The following is an 18563-nucleotide window of genomic DNA, read 5'->3' as shown; positions in this document are numbered from 1 at the left end:
TACGGTTATTGGACGAACTTCTATACACGGTAAACGATAGCACATGACGCTTTCTTTATTCTTATCCTTATATCTTTCAACTTCGTTGCAGACATCATAGACAACTTCACAGATGAAGGCGTAATAAATGTAGAAGAAAACAGTGGGTTGACGTTGGGTGCATGTGTTCAAGAGGATAACGAGGGCGATAATGAAGCTATCATTGCACCACCGTCGCACCCGTCGAACACTTTAATTGCTTCGACGCGGCATGGGAGTGCAGTCAAAGACGTTGCTTTGACAATATAAAATCGTCGAATACTTCTTTGCCCGTGTCCGTAACAGAGGAATATATGCAACGGATCGTTGCGTTTTGGAAAAGTGGAATCAAGGGGAATCTGTCTTTCAAGACTCTCAAGAAGAGCTTTAAATTATTAAAACAGAAAAGGATCTGTATTTTTGGAATAAATACGTCGAATATCGTGGCACCCATCGCCAAAAGTCTGCAATAGTAAATACAATCTGTTTAGATAAATTTAACAATGCATATAGCGATAATTTCGCGATCCACGACGTTAACGTACAATCGTAGGGCATTCAAGCCGCAGTGGAGGGGGGACCTAAATGATTTCGTGGCATATGCTGGGTGGTAAACAAGAAATACGGTATTGTGTCTCGAAAGATAATCCAGGTTCTTCTTAGCGTGCCTGTCCGCTTCGGACGTTGGCGATCATCATGGCTATTCTGTCTTTATCAGTTGCAATACGAAACAGTTCTTCAGCGCTAATATTAAACCTTTATCTAAGTTTGTCGAGCCAGGAACTTCTTCTTCGTTCCGGAGGTATCTTTTACTCGATTTTACATTGCAGGATACTTTGAAACAGCTCATATCGTTTTGGATACCTCATGAAGTGGCCAAGGTATTGTAGTTTGCGACACTTTATAATGTTGATCTGTTCTGGGCTTTTGTTAACTCGACGTAGAACCTGGACGTTTGTCACTTTCTGAGTCCATGATATTCTCAACACTCTTGTGTATAGACACAGTTCAAAGGCTTAGAGTCTGGCAGTGGTTGCCTTTGTAAGGGTCCATGTTTCCACACCATACAAGAGAAGTGCGAGCTCATAGCACCTGAGGAGCCACATTTTTGTATGCATGGTAAGATCGTGACATAACCCTTGTTACAACACCAAAAAGCTATGTGATGAAACAGCCATAATTACTGCCTGTGAAAAGTTCGTCGCCGACACCAGTGCTGTTATGGAAGCGTTCGGTAAACAGAATGTTTACAATATGGATCAGACTGGGTTTCATTTACATATACATCTACATCCATACTCTGCAAGCCACCTGACGGTGTGTGGCGGAGGGTACCCTCAGTACCTCTATCGGTTCTCCCTTCTATTCCAGTCTCGTAATTTTCGTAGAAAGAAGGATTGTCGGTATGCTTCTGTGTGGGCTCTAATTTCTCTGATTTTATCCTCATGGTCTCTTCGCGAGATATACGTAGGAGGGAGCAATATACTGCTTGACTCTTCGGTGAAGGTATGTTCTCGAAACTTCAACAAAAGCCCGTACCGAGCTACTGAGCGTCTCTCCTGCAGAGTCTTCCACTGGAGTTTATCTATCATCTCCGTAACGCTTTCGCGATTACTAAATGATCCTGTAACGAAGCGCGCTGCTCTCCGTTGGATCTTCTCTATCTCTTCTATCAACCCTATCTGGTACGGATCCCACACTGTTGAGCAATATTCAAGCAGTGGGCGAACAAGCGTACTGTAACCTACTTCCTTTGTTTTCGGATTGCATTTCCTTAGGATTCTTCCAAAGAATCTCAGTCTGGCATCTACATTACCGACGATTAATTTTATATCATCATTCCATTTTAAATCACTCCATTTGCGTACTCCCAGATAATTTATGGGATTAACTGCTTCCAGTTGCTGACCTGCTATTGTGTAGCTAAATGATAAGGGATCTATCTTTCTATGTATTCGCAGCACATTACACTTGTCTACATTGAGATTCAATTGCCATTCCCTGCACCATGCGTCAATTCGCTGCAGATCCTCCTACATTTCAGTACAATTTTCCATTGTTACAACCTCTCGATACACCACAGCATCATCTGCAAAAAGCCTCAGTGAACTTCTGATGTCATCCACCAGGTCATTTATGTATATTGTGAATAGCAACGGTCCTATGACACTCCCCTGCGGCACACCTGAAATCACTCTTACTTCGGAAGACTTCTCTCCACTGAGAATGACATGCTGCGTTCTGTTATCTAGGAACTCCTCAATCCAATCACACAATTGGTCTGATAGTCCATATGCTTTTACTTTGATCATTAAACGACTGTGGGGAACTGTATCGAACGCCTTGCGGAAGTCAAGAAACACGGCATCTACCTGTGAACCCGGGTCTATGGCCCTTTGAGTCTCGTGGACGAATAGCGCGAGATGGGTTTCACTCGACCGTCTTTTTCGAAACCCATGCTGATTCCTACAGAGTAGATTTATAGTCTCCAGAAAAGTAATTATACTCGAACATAATACGTGTTCCAAAATTCTACAACTGATCGACGTTAGAGATATAGGTCTATAGTTCTGCACATCTGTTCGACGTCCCTTCTTGAAAACGGGGATGACCTGTGCCCTTTTCCAATCCTTTGGAACGCTTCGCTCTTCTAGAGACCTATGGTACACCGCTGCAAGAAGGGGGGCAAGTTCCTTCGCGTACTCTGTGTAAAATCGAACTGGTATCCCATCAGGTCCAGCGGCCTTTCCTCTTTTGAGCGATTTTAATTGTTTCTCTATCCCTCTGTCGTCTATTTCGATATCTACCATTTTGTTATCTGTGCGACAATCTAGAGAAGGAACTACAGTGCAGTCTTCCTCTGTGAAACAGCTTTGGAAGAAGACATTTAGTATTTCGGCCTTTAGTCTGTCGTCCTCTGTTTCAGTACCATTTTGGTCACAGAGTGTCTGGACATTTTGTTTTGATCCACCTGCCGCTTTGACATAAGACCAAAATTTCTTTGGATTTTCTGCCAAGTCAGTACATAGAATAATTTAGAAACGATGTCAGGTCGAACTCTTGCGAAAAAAGGGACAAAAGATGTCGTCCGTCAGTAACACAACTCATACCTACACAATAATACCAACGATATCTGCAGATGGACTCTTGCAGTCACTTTTGTTTATTGTTTTAAAAGAGTTGATCGAATCGTTTGTGCCACGTGTCAAACAATTTTTTTTCACGCGGACAATATTGTAGTTGCCGCCTCATCTTCTGGGAAAGTGAACAAGGAACACTTATAAAAGTGGCATGAAGAGGTGTTTTATAAAATCATCCGAGATGATAACATATCAGTTTTAATAGTGGACTCGTTTTCTGGTTACAAAAGTTTGTCAGTGCATGAAGGACACGGAGTAGAAGACACCGCCGTTTCCATATTGCCACCAGGAGGGACAAGACACTGCCAACCGCTAGACATATTTGGTTTCCGCGTGTTCAAGGGGTTTATCCGGAGGTTTACCAACTCGGTACGACTTCTGAGTATCGATGTAAACTTCGCTCATCAGAACGCCGTCCTGCAAATGCAGTCGCTTCTTTACAGGCAGTTATACGCACTAGCGTTTAGGTTAGTCTTCCAGTACGCGTGGTATCGAAGCGGCTACAGCAGTGACCGGCCAGAATACTGTGAATATCAAGTTAAATACTGTTTCGATGCTAGTAAAGTGCGCAATTTATAAGGTGTAGCGGGTGTCAAAGATCCCTTTGCTTTGAACATTTTTATATTGCGATTCATAATTGCACTGGAAACGAAAGAGACGGTTTTCCAACATTTGGTGTTGTTGTGGTCATTAATCCAGGGACTGGTCTGATGCAGCTCTCCATGCTACTCTATCCTGTGCAAGCTTCTTCATCTCCAAGTAACTACTGCATCCTATATCCTTCTGAATGTGCTTAGTGTATTCATCTCGTGGACTCCTGCTACGATTTTTACTCTCCACGCTGCCCTCCAATACTAAATTGGTGATCCCTTGATGCTTCAGAACATGTCCTACCAACCGATACCTTCTTCTAGTCAAGCTGTGCCACAAATTTCTCTTCTCCCCAATTCTATTCAATACCTCCTCATTAGTTATGTGATCTACCCATCTAATCTTCAGCATTCAACATGTAGTGTAGCGTAATTTAATTTTGAATATAATCGATGCATGGTTCAAATGGCTCTGAGCACTATGGGACTAAACTGCTGTGGTCATCAGTCCCCTAGAACTTAGAACTACTTAAACCTAACTAACCTAAGGACATCACACACATCCATGCCCGAGGCAGGATTCGAACCTGCGACCGTAGCAGTCGCACGGTTAATCGATGCATGGTTTTATATATATATATATATATATATATATATATATATATATATATATATATATATATATATATGTAAAGCTGACACTATTAAACTGGAGTACTCTTGTGGTGGTCGTGGTTAGTGTTTAACGTCCCGTCGACAACGATGTCTTTAGAGACGGAGCGCAAGCTCGAGTTAGGGAAGGATTGGGAAGGAAATCGGCCGTGCCCTTTCAAAGGAACCATCCCGGCATTTGCCTGAAATGATTTTGGGAAATCGCGTACTCTTGTAAGAGTTCCACTATATAGGTTTAATTTCGTACTATTATTCCCTCCTCCGCTTTCCACACTTCAGATTTTGGGGGACTCACTGTTGCACAGCACTTCACGTTCGGGCATTACGGCGGCCGCAGTGAAGGGGGACGCGTGACAAGTAACCCGAGCGCGCGAATGTTTAAAAGCTGTACGTTGTGAGGGCCGTACCTGCGTAGTATCTGCATATGGCCCGAATTTTCGAGTGAGATCCATTGGTAGGGTTGATATATAGCTCATGTGTTTTTTACCAAGCAAATACGAGGTCAAGTTGATGAAGTTCCCTTGTCAGATATTAGGTTCTTATTTGACTGTGAAAAATTAAACTGCTCTACACAACAGCACTTGCACTTGACATCCACTTGTGCTGAAAACATTTAGATAACGCACAGAATCTAAACCTACTATTGGCTTGAAAATTTATTCATAGACGTGTCCCAGCAGGAAACTACTGTAGAAATGTAAGTAAGATATGACCGGAAAAAGTTGTGTTATTTGTCAATAAATGCTGTTAAATTTACGTAGAAGCTGACATATTCTTTAGACAGCTCCTACCACGTACATAGGCCGAAGCAAATGCTACAGTTATTTGCCACACAGATAGCGGTATCTTCCAGTCCTTCAGTTTGCAACCTAGTAAAAAACCTGCGAATTGTGCTACACAAATTTGCTCATTTGTAATCGTTAATTTATGAGTTTCGTGAACTTCTTAATTTACACTATAAAATTCATTAGAGGTGAAATCATAGATTAGACACCTCTATACTTGGTAAGACAACAATGTATCTATCAACCAAACCAAAACTTAGAAATATGTTTTAGAAGTGCAATACATCTTCAGTATTTGTTGGTAGCCTCCCAGAATATAAATACGAAGGGGATTAAAAAATTGTGGTAACAAAGAGTTCGCATGAACAAAAAGTGTCAAAATAAATTTTTCTGAAACTTTGTCGAGTATCAATGGTTCTCATTTTATTAAACATATTCTTCATGTTTGTCCATTCATTTGTCCCACTGGTGCACCCAGTGTGCAATGTCTGCACAGAACTAATGTGCATCAAGTTCCGTGAACCACTTCATTACATTAACCTCTTTTTTCCCGTTTTAAAAATGGTATTTTTCTGCCAGTCCTATTTGTAGACATGTCATATTTATTGACCATACATACATGCTTAAATAATTCTTTCTAATAACTTTAATCCAATTTGTTATGAAAGAGGTATGGTTCAGTTTTTGGGCAGTAGTTGTTTTGTGCGCTGTTCTCCTTGTACCATCACTACATGATTTAGGTACAGCCTAATCCGGGATTATATAAGGATGTCGTTACCAGATCCCTCATCGCGTTTCGTCATTTACGAAGAACATTAAGGTTTAACATCTCTTCAAAGACGGGATAATTGGAAACGGAGCAAAAAATTTGGTTGGGGAAAAGATGGGATAATCGTTAGTGTCCTTTCTAAAGGAACTGTCGCGGCACTCGCCTAAATATATTTAAGAAAACCATGGAAAACATTGATGTCGAAGGCCGGCCGGGGATTTGAAGTGCGGCCTTCCCGAATATATAGGGTGATTATAGTTAAACTTTAAAACCGCCGTAGAAATAACACGACTGGTCAGAATGACGTCAAATTGCAACGGAATATTATCGGAGAAGGGAGGAAAACGTATGGTAGAAGAAAAACATTGTAACAAAACATTGGGAGTAACGAAATGTAGCAATAGATGGTGCTGTAAGCATCATAATTTAATAGTGGTCGACTACAAATGACAAATGAATCATACAAAAATGTCCAAGGTGTACGTTTGGCGTTAAACAGACTGTAATACCCAGTGGGCATGGGTGTGTAGGTGTGATACTGTTAGCTACGTAAGCCCATCCACAACAGCAAGTTCATATTACATCGGATGGGAAAAATCGGTTTTTAACTGTCCTGAGGCCAAAAAGAGCATTAAAAGCATCAATCAAAATCAAATCGGATTTCTAATTTCTGTGTGACTGGTACAAAATATGATCAATATGCTGTCCACCGTTTTCTGCAAGTTAAAATCGAGAAACAGCATGTTCCGCAACTGTTCGAAGTGTTTCCGGGTAATGTTCAGAACGTGTTGCGCAATGCATGCCTTCAATGTAGCGAAGTTCGCAATCGGAACACTGAACACAACATCTTTCAGGTAGCCCCAAAACCAGAAGTCACACGGATTAAGATCGGGACGGCCAGGCTGTTGGGAAATGGCATCTGATAATTCTAGAATTTCCGAAATAGCGCATCAGCAGCTGCTTAACTGGATTTGCAGTGTGCGGAGGCGCGCCATCTTGCATAAAAATGATGCCATCCACACACATCAGCGCTGTTGGAGAGCCGGAATGACGTTGTTGCGCTAAAGACAGTCATAGCTCTTACCAGTGACGGTACAGATAACAGGACCGGAAGCACCTGTCTCTTCGAAAAAATTTGGCCCTATGATAAACGATGCTGTAAACCCGCACCACACAGTGACCTTTTCATGATGAAGTGGTACTGGTTAATTTGCGTGTGGATTTTCCGTTGCCCATACTCGACAATTCTGTGTATTGGCATATCCTGTAAGATGGAAGTGGTCTTCGTCTGGCCACAAAATCTTCCGCGGCCAGTCACTGTCCACTTCCATGTGAGCAAGAAATTCTGAAGCAAACGTCTCTCTTGCTGGCAGGTCAACAGGAAGCAACTCGTGCACATGGGTTATTTTGAATGGATAGCAAAGAAGGATGTTTTGTAGGATTTTACGCACCGTGGTCACGGGTATTACCAATGCTCGGGCAATTCTCCGTGCACTACACGTTTGCACACCACCACTCGTCTTCTCCTGCATTGCTGTGGTCATTGCTTCCACTGATGTCGAATCAATTCGTTTTCTCCCTCTACCTGGTCGCCCACCAAAAGAAACCGTCTCTTCGAATTTCCGAACCATTTTCTCTAGACTCACGGCAGTCATCGGACAGACGCCTTTTTTCGAACCCTCCAGTGTCCGGAACTTCTACAGAGCGACGTGTGCACAGTCATCATTCTTATAATACAGCTTTACAAGCAGAGCACGATCCTGCATTGAGACAGTCATGGCGAACGTCGCAGACGCGAAAGGTGGAAAAGCCGTGTACCTGGCGTGTATATACGAACTTCAATGGGTCGTGCGCATGACAGGTGTTCCCATTTACGTATTGTAACACATACAGCGCCATCTATTGATCAATTTTCGCACTACTTTTTTTCTTCTGCCACACGTTTTCTCCCTTCTCCGATAACATTACGTTGCAGTTTAGCGCATTCTGACCAGTGGTGTTACTTCTACAACGATTTGGAAGTATAATTATAATCACCCGTATATAGTACAGTAAAGAAAAATGCAAAGTCGCACACCAAAAGAAACCGTCTCTTTGAATTTCCGAATCATTTTCTCCAGACTCACGGCATTTTTCAAACCCTCCAGTGTCCGGAACTTCTACAGAAGTAAAGTCCGCATATGAATGCCAATTCTGTTTACATATTACATTAAAGGTTTTGTAGCATTTATTACATTCGACTTACAATCATGAATAGTACATCAAATGAAAGAGCAAATCAAATAGTTTCGTCTGTATACATGTTCGTAAGGGGAAGAGTATGACATGACAAACTTGTTGAACGAGTGAGAGTTCACGCGCAGCCCAAGAAATTAGTCCGGAAGGCTAGTCCTTAGTCAGTCTGTGTGGAGACTTTTAAGGAGACGCTTAAAACTGCGGCGTTATCGTTTGTAGCTGCTACAGGTTCTAAAGCTTACAGACCACGATTTACGTTTCAACTTTGCGAGCGTAATATTGCTGCATGACGAGGAAGATTTTCTGGACGTGTCGTCTTCAGTGATAAATCGACATTTCACCTAAGTGGAAATGTGAACACACATAATGTGCGCATCTGTAGGAGCGTGGCGGGGTTCAGGAAATCCCCACAAGATGGTCCGGTTGCAACGAGACTCCCCTAAACTGAATGCTTTTGAGCCATATCACGGCGGAAAGTTTATGGGCCTTTCTTTTTCGGCGAAGCAACTGTAACTGGTTTTTCTTATCTTGATGCGCTATAAGAATGGCTCTATGTTTAACTGGAAGAAGCGAAACCACAAAACTTTATATGGCAGCAAGTTAGTGCACCGCCTCATTCTCATAACCCAGTACGCAATTGGTTAACCGACGCTGTACCCGACCGCTGGATTGAGCGCAAGTGGCCGGTTGACAGAGCTTCTTTCACAAGACCGCCACGTTCACACACAATCTGACCACATACAATTTTTACCTCTGGGATTTCATAAAGGGTCATACGTGTACGCCTCCGCTACCAGCGGGTCTACCTGATTTTAGAAACAGTAGTGTTGCAACAATTATACTAGACGCACTGAGCAAGGTTTGAGAAGAACTCACCTATCGACTCGATGTGTGACGAGTGGTGCTCACGGCCAATAAATTTAAGAAAAACTGTTTGAGTTTCTATTTGATTTGATGAATTATTTATAACTGTAATTTGAATGTAATAAATGCGATAAAGCCTTAAAACCCACATATATTTTTTTGAAACACCCTGTATATAGAATTTATAATATTTGATGTCATAATCAGTAGCTCATACACCTACGGACAGATTGTTTTGGTTACTGATTTCAGCATCTTGTATAGTTTCATCTAGTGACCATATAGTTAGCGCTCGCGTATAGAAGAAAGGGAGGAAGATTGACATTTAACGTCCTGTTGATGACGAAATCAGTAAAGACGGAATACAATGACGGATTGGAGAAAGATAGGGAAGGAAACGGAAAGGATAAGGTCTTGTGGTAGGAGGAGTAGCAGAAATACCAGACTGCAGTCCCAAAGTTTTGGATTTCGATCCTCAGTCGGTCTTTTTTCTCTTACTGACCGCTTCTTTACCTCTGGCAACGATTGCCAATGATTTAGATATGAGAAAAATGCCAATTTGCAACATGGTTTGGAGTGCACATTAAATATAGTGTCCCCATATGCAAACAGGAAGACTCAACTCTCAACGGTGTTCCATGAAATCGGTTTTGAAGCGTGTTTTTATACTTTGTATAGTCGCAACTGGTCAAGGAGGCCGCAGCCGAGGTAATAAGTGCTTAGGCTCAAATGGTTCAAATGGCTCTTAGCACTATGGGACTTGACATCTGAGGTCATCAGTCCCCTAGAACTTAGAACTGCTTAAACCTAAATAAACTAAGGACATCACACACATCCATGCCCGAGGCAGGATTCGAACCTGCGACCGTAGCGGTCGCGCGGTTCCAGACTGTAGCGCCTAGAATCGCTCGGCCACAACAGCTGGCAAGCGCTAAGGCTCGTAAGCGCGAGAACTATGGATCGACTCTCACTCTTTTTTCCATTCCCACGTAATTATAACAACAGGTTTATTATTATTGTGTAAATGATCAATAATTAATTATTCGTTTATTATTTTTATAATGTGTATCTTGAAAAAGGATTTTTTTTCGTAAGGAGTTTGGAAGTAAAAATATGATACACGAGACTTTTTATTGAAATCTGCATCGCAATCTTATTTATATTATTGTATCTACATTTCTGGAAAGCATAATGAGTAACTTTGGAGCCTGCACGAATGGCCGGCCGAAGTGGCCGAACGGTTCTAGGCGCTACAGTCTGGAATCTCGCGACAGCTAAGGTCGCAGGTTCGAATCCTGCCTCGGTCATAGATGTGTGTCGTGTCCTTAGGTTAGTTAGGTTTAAGTAGTTCTACGTTCTAGGAGACTGATGACCTCAGAAGTTAAGTCCCATAGTTCTCAGAGCCATTTGAACCATTTTTTAACCTGCGCGAATCAGGATGATACTGGCCATAGAACATGAAAAACAATAATTATTGCGACATACAGCACATGTAATGAAAATCGAATTTTTGCCTATGCATGGTTATTTTCAGTGTGACTATTGCAAAACAGACTTGGTTTACATTCATAAATGGTTCTCGGTCATCATACAATTTCGTCGCGTATCACGCATATCTGTTGTTATAATTACGGAGAATGAAAGAAAAGAAAAAAAACAGCGGAAGCGAGATACGATCCAGAGACCGATCGAAACTAAGCAATTACTCGCTCGACTGTGGACTCCTTGAATACTAGCGATCATCATACGAAGTATGTGAGCCCGCGTAAAATTTTCAAAACTCGATTTTGTCGAAAACGGTTGAGAGTTGCATCTCCCTACATACACAAGATGGAGGCCTAATCGTGCCCTACACACCGTATCATTATGAATCAAGCGGCGAGGGAAGTTTGTACAGTCCGCTTGTCAGTGCAACAATGGGCCACAGTCAGGCTGACGGCGTTCCGATCCCCGCTCGTGGGTTTGCGAAACTGCAATAGGTAAATGCCGAGATGGTTCCTTCGATAAGAACACGATCCATTTCCATCTCACATCTCTACAGACGTAAAAACTCTGATTTTCCTTCCTAAGAAATATCTGTCTGCAAGAATGTCTCAAGAACTCTGTACATCAAGGCAAAAAGGAATTACGACATTTAGCTGCTAGTGTGCATTGATTTACAACTGGGAAAGTTGAATCCCGGTCCAATATAAATTTTCAGCTTTTCCCATTAATGTAAATAATGCCCACTAGCAACTACATGCAATTCCTTTGTGTCTTGATTGATAATGGCTGCTGGAACAAAATGTCCGGAAGAACAGACACCACATATATAACTATGTAAATGATTATTTAAGAGACATGGACATAATATACGAATAAATAAGATACAAATATCTTCTATCGAAACATAAGTTCCACAAGATTTAGTACCGCTTTCTTATAGATTAACCTGCAGTGGCAAATGGAATTATGTGCCTTTAATGTGAAGAGTCTTCGAAGTTTTGCATTAAAAGGACAACCGCCAGTCTTCAAGCTATACCACACTGTTTCGAAGTGAAGGTTTATCTAAAATCTGTAGAGAAACCAAACTTCAGTTACAAGAGTCGAAGGATGAGAAAGGCGGAATTTAACAGAAAAGGCAATGAAAGACGTTTGTAGCCTACCCTCAACTCATTCAATCTATACTCTGAGGACCAGTGAAGTAAACTAAAGAAAATTTTGAAAATGAATTTGATGTCCATGGGGATGAAAATAAAAACATTGTAATTATTTTAGAGGCGGGAAAGTACTTGGAACATCAGTTCAATCGGTATTGTCTTGAAGAGAGCTTATATGACGAAGATCAATAAAAGTAAAACAAGGGGAATGGAATATGGTCGAATTAAATCGGGAGATAGTGGAAGAATTGGATTACGGAACGAGACACTAAAAGTAATATTCGAAATTTTCTATTTGAGCTGCAAATTAACTAACGATGGCAGAAACAAAGAGGATATAAGCGTAGACTGCCAGTAGTAACAGAAGCTTCTTTGACCAAGAAAAAAAGTTAGTATTGAATATAAATGTGTTAGGATGTCTTTTCTGAAAGCATTTGTCCGGAGTGTGGCATTATACATTGTCCAGACAAATTAATGGACTACCTGTCGACAGCGTGAATAACCTCCCTTTGCAGCGTGGACATTCAAGAGAGTCAGAGAGGCTCTTGAAGGTACCGACAGGAATGTGGAGCCGTTCTCACTTCAGTAACCTAGCCAGCTGCGCTAGGTTTCGCGGTTGAGGATCCATGGCACAAACAGCACGATCGAGGTGTCTCACAGATCTCGATTGGGTTTAAATTCGAGAGGTTTGGTGGTAAAGGGAGTATGGTAATCTCGTCTTGGTGCTCTTCGAACCACGCACGTGCGCTGCGAGCTGTATGGCAGGTTGCATTGTCCTTTTCGTATAAGTTATCGTCTCTCTCTCTCTCTCTCTCTCTCTCTCTCTCTCTCTCTCTCTCTCTCTCTCTCTCTCCTCCCGAACAGGCCATGAAGGCTGCCGTGTCATCCTCAGCTCATTGACGTCACTGGATGTGGATACGGAGGGGCATGTGGTCAGCACACCGCTCTCCCGGCCCTATGTCAGTTTCCGAGACCGGAGCCGCTACTTTTCAATTACGTAGCTCCTCAGTTAGCCTCACAAGGGCTGAGTGCATCCCGCTTGCCAACAGCGCTCGGCAGACCGGATGGTCACCCATCCAAGTGCTAGACCAGCCCAACAGTGCTTAACTTCGGTGATCTGACGGGAACCGGTGCTACCACTGCAGCAAGGCCGTTGGCTGAAAGTTATCGTGCCGAGGAAAAAATAAACTGCATGTGTGGTTGAACACGTTCCCAAGGATAGATGCGTATTTGTGTTGATCCGTTGTGTGTTCCAGAATGACGAAATCACCCAGGGAATGTCACGAAAACATTCCCTAGACCGTAACGCTCCCCCCCTCTGGCCTTGGCCCTACCGATGATCGTTGCAGAGCCGTAAACGCCAACAATCAACTGTCCAATAAAGCGTAAAACGTGATTCATCTGAGAAGACCACCTATAGCCACTTAGTGCAGATCCATTTGCGGTACTGGCGTGCCAATCCAGCCTTCATCGCCTATGAACAGTAGTCAGCATGGGTGCACGAACCAGGCGCCTACTGTGGAGACCCGTAAGCAGCAACGTTCACCGAGCGGTCGTTGAGGAGACACTGACGGTAGCCACTTGGTTCATCTGGCCCGTCAGCTGCTCAGCAACTGCACGCCTATTCTCCTGTACACCACGTCCAGTCGCCTTGCATCGCGTTTGGAGGAACCATTTTGCCACACACACTATATTTTAACCACGGCGGCACGTGAACAGTTTACAGACTTTGCCGTTTCGGAAATGCTCCCATCCTTGGCCCGAAAGTCAATGTACATGCCGTTTTCCCATTATGACAACGACTCCACTGTTTTCCGCGTACCCCGACACGCTTTATATACCCTGCACTGCTGTTGCTGCCACCTGCCGTCTGTGAGTGGTTACTGTACGTTGGTGTCGAACGTGGGTGGTGGTCACATTGATGTGGCTGGACCGTGTAGTTAGTACAACAGTACAGACAAGAAGAGAAGAACACAAGCTTTTGAAATTTGGTGTTACAGAAGAATGCTTAACATATTGACAAAACGAAGAGATAGGGTAATACGGTACATCCCGAGAAACCAAGGAATAATCAATTTGATAAAAAATGTAGACGAAGACCAAGGCTCGAATACAGTATGTAAGGTGGGGTGGTTGTGCAGAGATGAAGAGATTTGCGCTACGTAGATTATCATGAAGAGCTACATCAAACTAACATTCGGGATGAAGACTACAAGAATAACTCTCAAAATGATATCATGTAGCTTTGCATGCTCCAAGACATTTATCTTGTCTTGGTTAGTAATACAGAACTAATTTCTTTGCTAGGGTATTGAAAGAAATAATTTGTATTTGTTATTGAAGCAGTTACCAAGAAGAAATAATTCCTTTCCTCGTCGTTTGTAAAACATTTAATTTCACTAGGTAGCATACAAAAGAGTTTCATAGCCGTACATTCCAATCCTTGACTTTCGATCTTTGATGGACTCGCGCTCTGCCAAGGGTCTCAAGGAATATGGGACTGTACGAACATATATATGATTCTGCAAGTATGGAGTTGATAGAATGGATTTTGCTGTGTGGATGGATCACGGATCTCTAGAAGTAGTTGCGTTAAAAAATGGTTCAAATGGCTCTGAGCACTATGGGACTTAACACCTGAGGTCACCAGTCCCCTAGAACTTAGAACTACTTAAACCTAACTAACCTAAGGACATCACGCACATCCATGCCCGAGGCTGGATTCGAACCTGCGACCGTAGCGGTCGCGCGGTTCCAGACTGAAGCGCCTAGAACCGCTCGGCCACTCCGGACGGCTAGTAGTAGCGTCTCTAAGAGCATCTCATGATGACTGACTGGATACTTTATGCGATTCTTGTGGTAGATCAAATACAAGTAGGAATATAAAACCTGTCCCGATGTTGCAAGCGATCTTTGGCTACACATTCAGACTTGTGAACAATTACTCTATATTAAATCGTTGATCTACTAACAAGTATTATAATACTAATGTGTCAGATTTTGAGCTCTTGAGGTACTGACAGGTGTCTTGAAAAGGAGTGAAAACTCTCGATTGTAGTATCTGCAAAGTGAGTATTGTTGTTATTTTCACCGTCAAGCAGACTGGCTGATGTGACTGTGACACAGTGAAAGAAGACTCAGTAGTATCAACTGCCAATTGGTGATTCGCAACAAATAAACCGTAGATAAATGATATACTCATGAAGCTAGTCTGTCTGCTAGCATCTAAAACTCAGCATGAATGTGTACTTACACCTGTGGACACTATTACCTGCAGAGTTTGAATGCACTTGTTTCGTTCAATAAATGTTAAGAGGTTCTGGAGAATCGGATGTCACAAGTGTGATGTCTCCTGAACAGTCAAGATGCTCCAGGATAATTCTGTTTCTATCGCCATAACATACACGTAAAATTTTCTTGCTTTGTTCAGAAGCAACTGCAGTTACAGCTATGCCGTGAAGCAAATTGTTGGATTCCCTGTCCAGATGTCCTCGAAGAAACATACGTTTGTTGACAGTTGACAGATTCTGGTCTGCATCGACTGAGGATCCGAACTGTTGCCAGAAACGATTCCAACGCACCGTCAGCGGAAAACTCGATCAGTAGTAGTCGAACTCTGTAACTGCATAACTGAGTGGAAATCCCAGAAGGCGAGCAGTCGGTCTTGGCGCCTGAAATCCTTCCTCTTAGTACTGTGTTCTGCCTTCTACATCGTACGCTTCACATATCTAAATCCTTAAACTAGTAACAGTGTAATGCAATCGACAGCCAACGTAGTCTACTTCTTTCTTGGGTGCGAATGTAGTTAACGAAGCACGTAGCTTTGGAAAACTGTGTTCCTTAGTCAGCCTAGAATAACAGTCGATTGGTTCAGTTTCTTTCATTGCTTTCAAAAAAATAGCCCGTGGCTATGCAAAAGCGGAAAAAAATTGTATAGGGGTTTTCAACGAAGTAAAAAAAAAAAGAATGTTTCTGCACAGCATTCTGCAGCGCACCTGTCAAAAAAATTTAATGAATGTGTGAAGCAGGGAATGTATTCTTCGTATTTATTTATCTTCTTAATTGGTGCTTCTAAGCCGCTGTATTTCACACTCATGTTGCTGGCATTGTCATAGCTTTGCTCAAGACAGTGCTTGAAATCAAGTCCACAACTCGTGGCCTAATGGATGCCGGCACGGTAGCCTCTGCAATAAAAAACTAAGAGAATGGATCAACGATGAGCATGAACAAGCGTCATGGGACGTCCGCCCCGAAAAAATGCAGCGAACAATAACGAACAAAATGAGGGCAGAAAAAAAGTGGTTAGGATTGCTACCTCGGGGTCATGGAGTCCTTGGTTCGATTCCCGGCCGTGTTGTGGATTTTTCTTGGCCGTGGAAGTGTTTATGTTGTCCTCACCATTTCATCATCATTCGAGATAAATGGCGAGACGGGACAGTGTAACGATTGGAAATTTGTGTGAGCGCTGATAACCGCGTCGTTGAGCGCCCCACAAACCAAATATCATCATCCTCGATATCAATGTCATTCTCACTTTAAAAAAATATAGCAAGCTATGGACGAGTTGCTCAGCAGTAGGGCCTTCCATGTCCAACCTTACAAAACTTTCCACTAGTCCTGATCGCAGGATAGAGCACATTATCAGAGTCAGCTGGTCTACATGCGATATACACTCCTGGAAATTGAAATAAGAACATCGTGAATTCATTGTCCCAGGAAGGGGAAACTTTAATGACACATTCCTGGGGTCAGATACATCACATGATCACACTGACAGAACCACAGGCACATAGACACAGGCAACAGAGCATGCACAATGTCGGCACTAGTACAGTGTATATCCACCTTTCGCAGCAATGCAGGCTGCTATTCTCCCATGGAGACGATCGTAGAGATGCTGGATGCAGTCCTGTGGAACGGCTTGCCATGCCATTTCCACCTGGCGCCTCAGTTGGACCAGCGTTCGTGCTGGACGTGCAGACCGCGTGAGACGACGCTTCATCCAGTCCCAAACATGCTCAATGGGGGACAGACCCGGAGATCTTGCTGGCCAGGGTAGTTGACTTACACCTTCTAGAGCACGTTGGGTGGCACGGGATACATGCGGACGTGCATTGTCCTGTTGGAACAGCAAGTTCCCTTGCCGGTCTAGGAATGGTAGAACGATGGGTTCGATGACGGTTTGGATGTACCGTGCACTATTTAGTGTCCCCTCGACGATCACCAGAGGTGTACGGCCAGTGTAGGAGATCGCTCCCCACACCATGATGCCGGGTGTTGGCCCTGTGTGCCTCAGTCATATGCAGTCCTGATTGTGGCGCTCACCTGCACGGCGCCAAACACGCATACGACCATCATTGGCACCAAGGCAGAAGCGACTCTCATCGCTGAAGACGACACGTCTCCATTCGTCCCTCCATTCACGCCTGTCGCGACACCACTGGAGGCGGGCTGCACGATGTTGGGGCGTGAGCGGAAGACGGCCTAACGGTGTGCGGGACCGTAGCCCAGCTTCATGGAGACGGTTGCGAATGGTCCTCGCCGATACCCCAGGAGCAACAGTGTCCCTAATTTGCTGGGAAGTGGCGGTGCGGTCCCCTACGGCACTGCGTAGGATCCTACGGTCTTGGCGTGCATCCGTGCGTCGCTGCGGTCCGGTCCCAGGTCGACGGGCGCATGCACCTTCCGCCGACCACTGGCGACAACATCGATGTACTGTGGAGACCTCACGCCCCACGTGTTGAGCAATTCGGCGGTACGTCCACCCGGCCTCCCACATGCCCACTATACGCCCTCGCTCAAAGTCCGTCAACTGCACATACGGTTCACGTCCACGCTGTCGCGGCATGCTACCAGTGTTAAAGACTGCGATGGAGCTCCGTATGCCACGGCAAACTGGCTGACACTGACGGCGGCGGTGCACAAATGCTGCGCAGCTAGCGCCATTCGACGGCCAACACCGCGGTTCCTGGTGTGTCCGCTGTGCCGTGCGTGTGATCATTGCTTGTACAGCCCTCTCGCAGTGTCCGGAGCAAGTATGGTGGGTCTGACACACCGGTGTCAATGTGTTCTTTTTTCCATTTCCAGGAGTGTATTTAGAGCCAAATCCAGTGAAACAGAATAATATTTCCAATTCTTAATTTCACAAATAATATGACCACGTATGCTTCATGCAATTCAATGGGTAAATGTTTTTGACAAATGTGTCGTAAGTTTCTTTCCTTTATTTGCATGAATATACCTAAATGATTTCCATTGTGAGGTGATCCAACAATTTCATCACTACCCTGAAACGCAAGACCTCGTTCTGCCAAAAAGTTATAACTGTAATAATTCGTTCTAAATGTCTGCTAGTACGTTTGTTCGGTCTCAGTTTGACTCACAAGTTGAGAGCCGACACGTGCAGCCCTGTCTTTGCGCACTAACAACGAAATTATGGCTTGTCTACGTGAAGTGCTTTCTTCAAGCATTTTCAATAAAATATTTGCGTTCTTCCAGTCATCTAATCCATCTTTCTTAATCGGTGACGAACCATCTGAATGAGTATCCTTGCAAACAATACAGAAAAGGTTCCCTTTAGATTCTGAATAACACAACCAATTTTATTCGGTAGCTTATGTCTATACGTGAAAAGTTACTTTTGTCAGAATCGTGGTTTATTTTCTTTGTCATACATTTTCTTTGAAGTCAAAAAATTACTGTTAATATCTTACACTTACGTATTTCCATTCGCAATCCAGTAATTTCAATCAAAGTTGCTCAGCCATTCTCCAATATGGTTAGAATATAAATTACTTTCGTGTGGTGTTTGGCGCGAAGAACATGGTAATAACATCATAACATGTGATGTA

The 18563-nt window shown here is 43.4% G+C and overlaps 1 protein-coding gene and 1 pseudogene across 1 annotated transcript in view; one reads left to right on the top strand and one right to left on the bottom strand.

The window, feature by feature from the left end:
* The window catches only part of LOC126299251 (metal cation symporter ZIP14-like), a 142841-nt gene that overhangs the window by 22331 nt on the left and 101947 nt on the right, over positions 1-18563 (top strand). The window lies entirely within an intron of this gene.
* Positions 12753-12870, bottom strand: LOC126299829 (5S ribosomal RNA; annotated as a pseudogene).

Source organism: Schistocerca gregaria, chromosome X, assembly GCF_023897955.1.
Source record: "Schistocerca gregaria isolate iqSchGreg1 chromosome X, iqSchGreg1.2, whole genome shotgun sequence".
Taxonomy (NCBI): domain Eukaryota; kingdom Metazoa; phylum Arthropoda; class Insecta; order Orthoptera; family Acrididae; genus Schistocerca; species Schistocerca gregaria.
Note: the sequence above shows the minus strand (reverse complement) of the source record. Positions and strands in the feature narration are given on the sequence as shown.